Source organism: Hevea brasiliensis, chromosome 14, assembly GCF_030052815.1.
Source record: "Hevea brasiliensis isolate MT/VB/25A 57/8 chromosome 14, ASM3005281v1, whole genome shotgun sequence".
In the NCBI taxonomy this organism is placed as follows: Eukaryota; Viridiplantae; Streptophyta; class Magnoliopsida; order Malpighiales; family Euphorbiaceae; genus Hevea; species Hevea brasiliensis.
In genome coordinates this window covers 62846050-62856170 of record NC_079506.1, presented here as the reverse complement: position 1 = coordinate 62856170, position 10121 = coordinate 62846050, and positions in this window count along the sequence as shown.

The window sequence follows — 10121 nt, the reverse complement described above, 5'->3', positions numbered from 1 at the left end:
AATTACCAACTATAAAATATTTTCAATAGCAAATGGTAAGTCCAGGTTGAACCCTAGAGACTGAATTATTGGATTTTCGTGCACTTGTGTAATAGGAAACGGAAGAGACAAAGATTGGGGGGTTTTGTAACACAAAATCAGAAGAAATTAGAAATTCAAGAACTAAATATTAAAATCTCAATCTAAACAAACTTCAGTCCAAGGTAATTCTCATTCCAATGCATTGACTTGATCATAGACAAAAGAAATACAATTATCTCTTATTGAATACTTAATGTAGATTTACCAAACAAGGAGGCAAACCCCTGACTTCCCTATACTCATCAATTCGAGCCTAACACTCTTATTGACTCTAATTATTAACTGAGTTAGTATTAAGCAATCCTCATCAAATTAATAACTGCTTTAAGAAAAGAAAGTAGTTAAGCTGAATAACAATTTATGAAGTGTAAATCATTTAATCCACGCTATTGTTTCCTTAGGTTATTATCGAAAACTGGGATCATAATCAATAAAACCTAATTGTTACTTATGTTCAATCTTACACAACAATTACGGATTATGAAGATGAACTAGCAATTGATCTCATCAAGCAATCAACTAATAGACCTTTTTAGCAAATCATTTAATAGATCAAAGACAATTAAATTAGAAAATAATAGATATTTAAAAAGACATAAATTAAATTAAGAACCTGGTTTCACAAATCAAGCAAAAGAACTTGAATCCCTTGAACTGAATTAAGAACTTAGTCACTCATGGCTTACAGAAAAATAAAGAAGAATTATAAGAGATGAATGGAGAGGCTGCTGAATGATTTTGGAGGCATCTGAATACCCTCTGAGTCGGTTGCTATCTCTTCTATTTATAATAAATGGTCTAGGGTTAGGTTTTTTAGAGTCTTTGTCAAAAACTGCAACTGAAGCAAAATTAGGAATCTGACTGTCGCCGGATACACGGCCCGTGTATCACTACACGGCCCAGGGCCGTGTAACTTACTGGAGCTAAGTGGGTCTGTCTCGCATTGGCGCAGAAAGTTACACGGGTCTCCAGGATTTACACAGGTCAAATTACACGGCCCATGTACTTAGTTTGTTCCTCGGTTCTCTGGATTCCTTCTGGCAGAATGTTACACGGGTCTCTAGTTATGCTTACACGACCCATTTACTTTGTATCAACAATGCTTCTTAATCCTTCGACCTTTCCAAGCTTCCTTCCACAATATATTGCTCCGGAACTTCACCAAAACCCTGAAAAATACAGCAAGAGTCAAATTTCTCCATTTAACACAATTATTTCAACAACTCTCTAAATGTGACACCCCTTACCCGTGTACAGTATATCCGGGTAAGATATGTCACACGGTGTACCGGCACACTCTATTTTACCTTAATTAATTTTTGTCATAGTTTTGAATATAACTTGTGAGATATTAATTATTTAAGTCATTTATTGAAATTATAATTTATTTGAGGTTTCGAAAATTTTATAGAAAATCCGGCAGAGTACCGGCTAAAAATGGAGAAAACAGTTCTTCAGAACCTGTGAAAAACACTTCCAATAGCCATGTTCAATCATTCTCAAACTCCAATATTTTTCAACAACATTTCTCAATCAATCATTTCAAGTGGTAATCATGTATAAAACACAGATAAACATTCACTTTTCCATTCACAAACACAGTTCTCATTATTTACATGAAAACCAAAATACATTACATAAGTTTCATTTACACAAGGGAAAATAAAAATCAATTACAAAATACCAAAATGAAGCCTGGTGTCCTAACAATGCACTGTGGATGGTGAGGTGACACAGACACTGTGCAGAACTACAGGATGGACTCACCCAGTCTGCGGTCTACTGGGCTCACAATCGGTATCTCCAGAACCTACGCGTGGCAAGAGCAACGCGCTAAGCAATGATGCTTAGTGGTGTAATAATAAAATAAAAGAAAATAGCAGAAAATTAATATGTATTAAATGTATATGTCTTATTTGCTTTGTATCTGTTATATTCATTTATTTCTTTAATTTTGTCCATTTTCATTCATTTGGTTGCCCAAGTAACCTATACTGAACGACTGGACTAGATAAACGGGTAAACTGGCACTGGGTATCTAGTACCTCGGGCCGTCACACCATCGGTCACATATGCATCTCCCGGTGTGCAACAGAACAGCTAACAAGCTGTAAATAATATTAGGCACGAGGCCAAGTCTCAACACAATATCAAAATGGCTAAAAGCTATAAAATCACAGAATGGCATAATGCCATGTGCAGTACTGCTAACTGAACCCTATTGGCATGCCAAACTATCCAAATCAATCTTGTTAGGTATACTAGGGCATTTGATACTTTTGAATTCTTCAATTTTTGAGTTTCAAGTTTTGGTGTCACTATTCACCTCATTGGTCAACAAAAATGTTGACTTTTTGATAGAAAATAGGTACATTGGTTTTGGCACTCCCAACATACCACATTTTGCATTCAAAACTTGTTGGCATTAAGCGTTAATACCATTTCTAAGCTTAAACCAAGGGAAGGAGAAATTTCAGTTTTTGTAGCCCAAATTTACTATTCCATTGGGCACTGTTGCAGTGGGAATTTGAGGAAATGCTAAACATGAAAGTTGTTCCTTATTTTGTCTAGTTGGATTTCTTTTTTTGAATCACTCCATTTGGAGTTTTGTAGCTCCAGATATGGTTCAAAAACCACAGCTGGCCGGATTGGAAAAACTGCAGAATTACCAAATCTACAGTACCATGAACAGTGACTGTGACTGCAATTTGGGTTAGGTTCTGGTCATAATTTGGGGTAGGTTTCTTCATGAAAGTTGTTTGTCTATGTCTTAACTTGTTGCTGTAAAACTTTCAGGTCAATTGACCATATCTACAGTGAGTTATGGCTAAATGAACAGTTACTGTTCAATTGGTCATTCTGCAGAATCAATTTGCAGGGTATCCGGATTGGGGCCAACTTTTGGTCCACTTGCTTTGGTCTTTTGGACATGGTTTCTTCAGCAAAATTGTGCCATTATAAGTCTATTTTCATGTCCAATTGGCCAAACACAAATTGGACCTACAAACCCAAAGTTATGGCTGTCTAAGTGGGCTGGAATCACAGCCACCCTTGCTGTTGTCTCTAGGCAGCCTACACAATTCACTTTGCCATGCCATATTTCAGTCCAATTTATGGTCAACTTACCTCAAATGGTCACTAATTGACCATTAGAATGTTCTTTAACCATTTCATAAGCCAAGTCCACATTTTACTCCCAAAACCCTAGTTCAAATTCATGGTTTACACAATTTACTTTAGTTAGCTACTAATTCATTATTCTTATGTTTATAAACTTCAAACATGATTTCTAGTTCACTCCAAGTTCATCAAAAATACTCATTCCTATTCCTTCAATAGGGCTACCGAAATCCATAGTGTGTATACACATAATTTTTGTTCATTTAAGTTACAAATTCTTACTCAATTCAAGTTACTAACATGGAAATAAAGAGCTTAAGGTATATATGTGCACTAACCTCTTGTAGGGCAGAATTTTCCAAGTTTAATCTTCACTTTCTTTCCTTTTCTAGGTTACCAAACACTTTCCCAAGATGAGTGGACAAGTTTTAATGAAAGGGGTTTAGGGTTTAGTGGTGTAACAAAGAGAGAAATGAAGTTTTTTTGTGGTGTTAATGGAGGTTTTGGGCATGGCTTCGTTTCAACTGGTTGGGAGGATGAAGATGGCTGCTGTGTTTTCTTTAATTTTTTTGTCATATTTATCTCTTTTTATTAGTTAGTTAAATGGTTGTTTGAATGCAATTGGTGATAGCTTTTAATGACATCACATTATGTCATAAATAAGCCTTTTTTTTCTCATTTTCTTTTCCTTTCATCACTACTCAATTTCAATTTAATTTTTAGTAATGTTTATTCATATTTTATGTTATAATAATTATTTACTCAACTGGACAAGTCGGCCAAAAATCACCTCTGAAGGCGAAATGACCAAAATGCCCTCCGTTTAGCTTAACGGGTCAAAATTGTCTGTACCAATTCTAAATATTTTCTTGGCATTCTAATGCCATAGGGACCTCAATGACCCTTCTCTGGAGTCCCAAAAATTATTTTATGATTTTTCCCTCGAGTCTAGGGCTCCTAGTTGCGAGAACCGCAACTTCCCTCTGTATTACCCATCACTTGGGCACCCGCTCGTTTAACTTGGTTGTATTTTATTTCTAAAATTTTTCCTAAATTTTTCTTATTAATATTTAAGTTAATTATGGTTCCTCACTTTAGTTTAAATATTTTTCCGGACGTTCTAGCTGTCCGGACCGACACTGGTCACCGAAAACAGTAGAATGTACGGAGTTGCTACCGGGAGGGTGTTACAACTCTTCCCCTCTAATTTAAATTTCGTCCTCGAAATTTACCTGATGCAAACAGTTGAGGAAACTGTTGCCTCATCGTCTCTTCACTTTCCCAAGTTGCCTCCTCGGTGTTGTGGTGCCTCCAAAGCACTTTCACCAGTGGAATCTGCTTATTTCTCAATTCTTTTACTTCGCGAGCCAGGATCCGTAGAGGTTCTTCTTCATATGTCAAATCCGGTTGTATTTCAATTTCTTCCCTGGAGATGACATGTGAAGGATCTGAGCGGTATCTTCTGAGCATGGATATGTGGAACACGTTGTGGATCTTGTCCAGCTCTGGTGGTAAGGCTAGCCTATAGGCTACTGGACCCACACGTTCAATGACTTCGTATGGGCCAATGAACCTAGGGCTTAACTTACCTTTTCTTCCAAACCTCAATACCTTCTTCCAAGGTGACACCTTGAGGAACACTTTGTCGCCAACCGCATATTCTATTTCTTTTCTCTTCGTGTCAAGATAAGATTTCTCTGCATGCGAGGCAACCTTCGATTGGCTTTGATTAGTTTCACCTTTTCCTCACCTGTTTCACTGTGTCCGCCCCACCGCTTGTCTTCGCCCAATTCAGTCCAGCACACTGGAGTTCTACATTTTCTCCCATATAGTGCTTCATACGGGGCCATTTGGATACTAGCTTGGTAGCTATTATTGCATGCAAATTCTGCCAGTGGGAGGTATCTATCTCAACTCCCCTCAAATTCAATGACACAACTCCTCAGCGTATCCTCAAGGACTTGACATATATTTCATGTTATTATTATCATTTTAATTCAATATTTGTATCAATTCCATTGGTTTTAATTGTTTACCTGGATTACTCTTTTGGATTGCCCATCCGTCTGAGGATGGAAAGCTGTGCTGAAGTGGAGTTGTGTACCCAAGGACTCATGCAACTTCTTCCAAAATCTCGATGTAAACCTTGGGTCTCGATCGAATATGATGGAAAGTGGAATTCCATGCAGTCTAACTATCTCACTGATATACAATTCTGCTAATTTCTCCAGTGAGTAGTCAGTCCTAACTGGCAGAAAGTGTGCTGACTTCGTCAATCTATCCACTATCACCCATGCTGCATCATGTTTCTTCTGGGTGAGAGGTAGACCACTTACAAAATCCATGGTGACCCGATCCCATTTCCATTCAGGTATGCGTATAGGCTGTAGCAAACTCGATGGAACTTGATGTTCTGCCTTGACTTGCTGACATGTCAAGCATTTAGTCACGTAGTCAGCTATGTCTTTCTTCATACCAGGCCACCAATACTGAAGCTTCAGATCATGATACATCTTTGTACTTCCTGGGTGATGTGTGCCTAGCATATACACTGATGTGTGCCTCTTTTAGAATATTGGCCTTCAATTCCCCATTATCTGGTACACACAGTCTTCCTTTGTAATACAGACACCCATCTGCTTTCACCCCATAGTCAGTTGCTTTTCCCTCTGGGATTTTGCTCATAATAGCCATTAGCTTCTCATCAGCCTTTTGCCCATTTAAAATCTGCTGTAACAGGTTTGGCCTCACTTGCAACTCAGCCAAAATAGCTCCATCTCGAATCAAAGTTAGACGGGCATTCAATGATCTCAAGGCTGTCATGGATTTTCTGCTCAAAGCATCAGCAACAACATTTGCCTTCCCAGGATGATAGTCAATCACACAATCATAGTCTTTCAGGAACTCAATCCATCGCCTCTGTCTAAGGTTGAGCTCCTTCTGAGTTGGCAGATATTTTAGGCTTTTGTGGTCTGTGTAAATGTAGCACTTTTCACCATACAAGTAATGCCTCCATATCTTCAATGCGAAGATAATTGCTGTAAGCTCTAGATCATGGGTAGGGTAATTCTGTTCATGTGGCCTTAGCTGCCTGGAAGCATAAGCGACCACCTTCCCCTCTTGCATCAATACACACCCTAACCCATTATGAGAGGCATCACTGTAGACCACAAAGTCCTTTCTCGACACTAGCTGCTGCACACCGTGCCTCTGTCAACATAGCCTTCAACTTCTCAAAACTGGTCTGACACTTGCTATTCCAGTCAAATCTGACGTTTTTGTGTAACAACTTGGTCATTGGAGCAGCTATTAAGGAAAATCCCTTCACAAATCTCCTGTAATACCCAGCTAGCCCCAAGAAGCTTCTGACCTCAGTTGTATTTCTGGGAGGCTTCCATTCCATCACTGCTTCTATTTTCTTGGGATCCACCCTAATCCCATCAGCTGACACTATGTGTCCAAGGAATGCAATCTCATTCAACCAAAAGTCACACTTGGACAACTTAGCATACAGCTTCTTTTCTCTCAGGGTTTGCAGAACAATCCTCAAATGCTCATCATGTTCTTCCCTGGTCTTGGAGTACACCAAAATATCATCAATAAAGACCACTACGAACCGATCTAAGTGTGGATGAAAGATACGGTTCATAAGGTCCATAAATGCCGCTGGTGCATTTGTTAGGCCAAAGGGCATCACTAGGAACTCATAATGCCCATATCGGGTCCTGAATGCAGTCTTTGGCACATCTACATCCTTCACCCTCAACTGATGATACCCTGATCTGAGATCAATCTTAGAAAATACTCCTGCTCCCTTCAACTGATCAAACAGATCATCAATTCTAGGCAACGGATATTTGTTCTTCACAGTTACTTTATTCAACTGCGGGTAATCGATGCATAGCCTCAAAGTCCCATCCTTTTTCTTTACAAACAGCACTGGAGCTCCCCATGGTGACACACTGGGGCGTATGAACCCCTTATCAAGCAACTCTTGCAACTGAGTTTTCAACTCCCTCAATTCAGTGGGTGCCATCTTATAAGGGGCAATGGAAATGGGTGTTGTACCCGGCAGTGTCTCAATAGCAAATTCAACTTCTCTTTCTGGTGGCAAACCAGGCAATTCTTCAGGAAACACCTCTGAGAAGTCTCTTACTATGGGTATAGCACTCAGGTTTGGCTTAGCCTGCCTAGTATCCACCACATGTGCTAGGTAGGCTTTACAGCCTTTTCTCATCATTCTTCTTGCAACTGTGGCTGAGATGACATACGACAGGAAATCTGTCCTTTCCCCCACAACTGTGATCTCATTACCCTCAGAAGTTTTCAGAGAAATTCTCTTCAATTTGCAATCAACTATTGCCTGATGACGTGACAACCACTCCATTCCCAAAATCACGTCGAACTCGTGGAAGGGCAACTCAATCAAGTCTGCTAAGAATTCATACCCCTGAATCCTTAACGGGCAACCCTTGTATACGTTGTTCACCACTACACTGTGGCCCAATGGATTAGTGACCAAAATGTCTTGGTCACTCTCCCCTACTAGTATCCCCCTTTCTACGGGTAGATTGATGTAGATGTATGAATGAGTGGATCCTGGATCCACCAATGCATGCACAGGTGTATTGTAGAGGGAGAACGTAACCCTGATGACGTCCAGGGCATCTTGCTCCTCTTGAGCTCTAATAGCATAAGCTCTTGCAGATGGTCTGCTGTCAGGCCTCTCTGCTGGCTTAGACTCAGGCCTCTGTGATGGTCCCACAGCCTCAGATTTGCCAGATTTTCTACCCTCTCGTGGTGCGAGAGTAGGTGCATGCGCTTGTGTTGGAGCAGCTGTAGTAGTTCTGCGTGGACAGTTCTTCAACTGATGCTCTGTTGACCCACACCTTAAGCAGGCACCAGTCACTCTCCAACACTCCCCCTTATGCCATTTTAAACAGTGTGGACATGCAGAAGATGCTGGGGCTGGTCCCCTGAACCCCATCCCTGGAGAGCTGCCCACTGATGGTGTGGACTGACCTCTCATAGGGGTAAACTGTGGCCTGGGCCCCTGAGACTGACCCTGACCTTGTGGCTGACCCGAACTCTGTGCAGGTGGACCCTTGAACCTCATCCCAGGTGCAAGAGATGAACTAGACTGACCCGGGCCCCTCTTCTGCTGTCTATCCCTTCTGGTCTGCTCACTGATTCTTACTTTTTCAACCTTTATTGCAGCTTCCACTAACTTGGTAAATTCTGTGATTCCCAAGGCAGTGAGCTGGATCTTTATGTTGTCATTTAGTCCCTCTTCAAATCTCTTACACCTTTCAGCTTCATTAGGGACTATCTCCCTTCCGTAGCAGCTTAATCAGACGAATTCCTTCTCATACTCGGCCACTGACAACTGTCTCTGCCTCAGATTAATGAACTCTCTTCTTCTCTCTTCCAAGTATACAGTACCCACATATTTCTTCTTGAATTCTGAGAGAAAGAAGTCCCAAGTTATAGCTTTTGGCTGCAATTCACTGGATACCGTGTCCCACCATTCATATGCGTCGTCTTGCAGCAGAGATACAGCAGCTTCTAGATTTTGCTCTGGAGTGCAGTGGAGTTGTTTTAAAACTCTGCCTGTTCTGTTCAACCAATTTTTGGCTGCAACAGAATCATCTTCTCTCTTGCCAAAGAAGTCCACTGCTCCAAATTTTCTCAATTTTTCCAGGTGTGATTTTGGTTGTGGAGGTGGTGGTGGTGGTGGTGCTGCTGGCATTACCCCAGCCATTTGTCTGAAGAACTCGGCCATTTGCTGGAACATGGCCTGTGGAGGCTGAGCAGGCTCTGCTTGAGCTAGCGGAACAAGTTCTCCCATACCCCCAGTCTCAGCTGCTGCAGGTGGAGCATGACTCTCCACTTCCTCCTCTACTGCCCTCTGAGATGTAGGGTCCATATCCTATACAAAATAAGAAAGACAAACAGATCTGCATTAGTGCCACCTTGACTCTTACAAATGCAATGCATGGTATGGACTCAATCTAGGCCTAGAAACGCCTAAACCGTGCTCTGATACCACTAAATGTGACACCCCTTACCCGTGTACAGTATATCCGGGTAAGATATGTCACACGGTGTACCGGCACACTCTATTTTACCTTAATTAATTTTTGTCATAGTTTTGAATATAACTTATGAAATATTAATTATTTAAGTCATTTATTGAAATTATAATTTATTTGAGGTTTCAAAAATTTTATAGAAAATCCGGCAGAGTACCGGCTAAAAATGGAGAAAACAGTTCTTCGAAACTTGTGAAAAACACTTCCAATAGCCATGTTCAATCATTCTCAAACTCCAATATTTTTCAACAACATTTCTCAATCAATCATTTCAAGTGGTAATCATGTATAAAACACAGATAAACATTCACTTTTCCATTCACAAACACAGTTCTCATTATTTACATGAAAACCAAAATACATTACATAAGTTTCATTTACACAAGGGAAAATAAAAATCAATTACAAAATACCAAAATGAAGCCTGGTGTCCTAACAATGCACTGTAGATGGTGAGGTGACATGCATCGCAAGCGTAATCAGAGGATGGACTCACCCAGTCTGCGGTCTACTGGGCTCACGATCGGTATCTCCAGAACCTACGCGTGGCAAAAGCAACGCGCTAAGCAATGATGCTTAGTGGTGTAATAATAAAATAAAAGAAAATAGCAGAAAATAAATATGTATTTAATGTATATGTCTTATTTGCTTTGTATCTGTTATATTCATTTATTTCTTTAACTTTGTCCATTTTCATTCATTTGGTTGCCCAAGTAACCTATACTGAATGACTGGACTGGATAAACGGGTAAACTGGCACTGGGTATCTAGTACCACGGGCCGTCACACCATCGGTCACATATGCATCTCCCGGTATGCAACAGAACA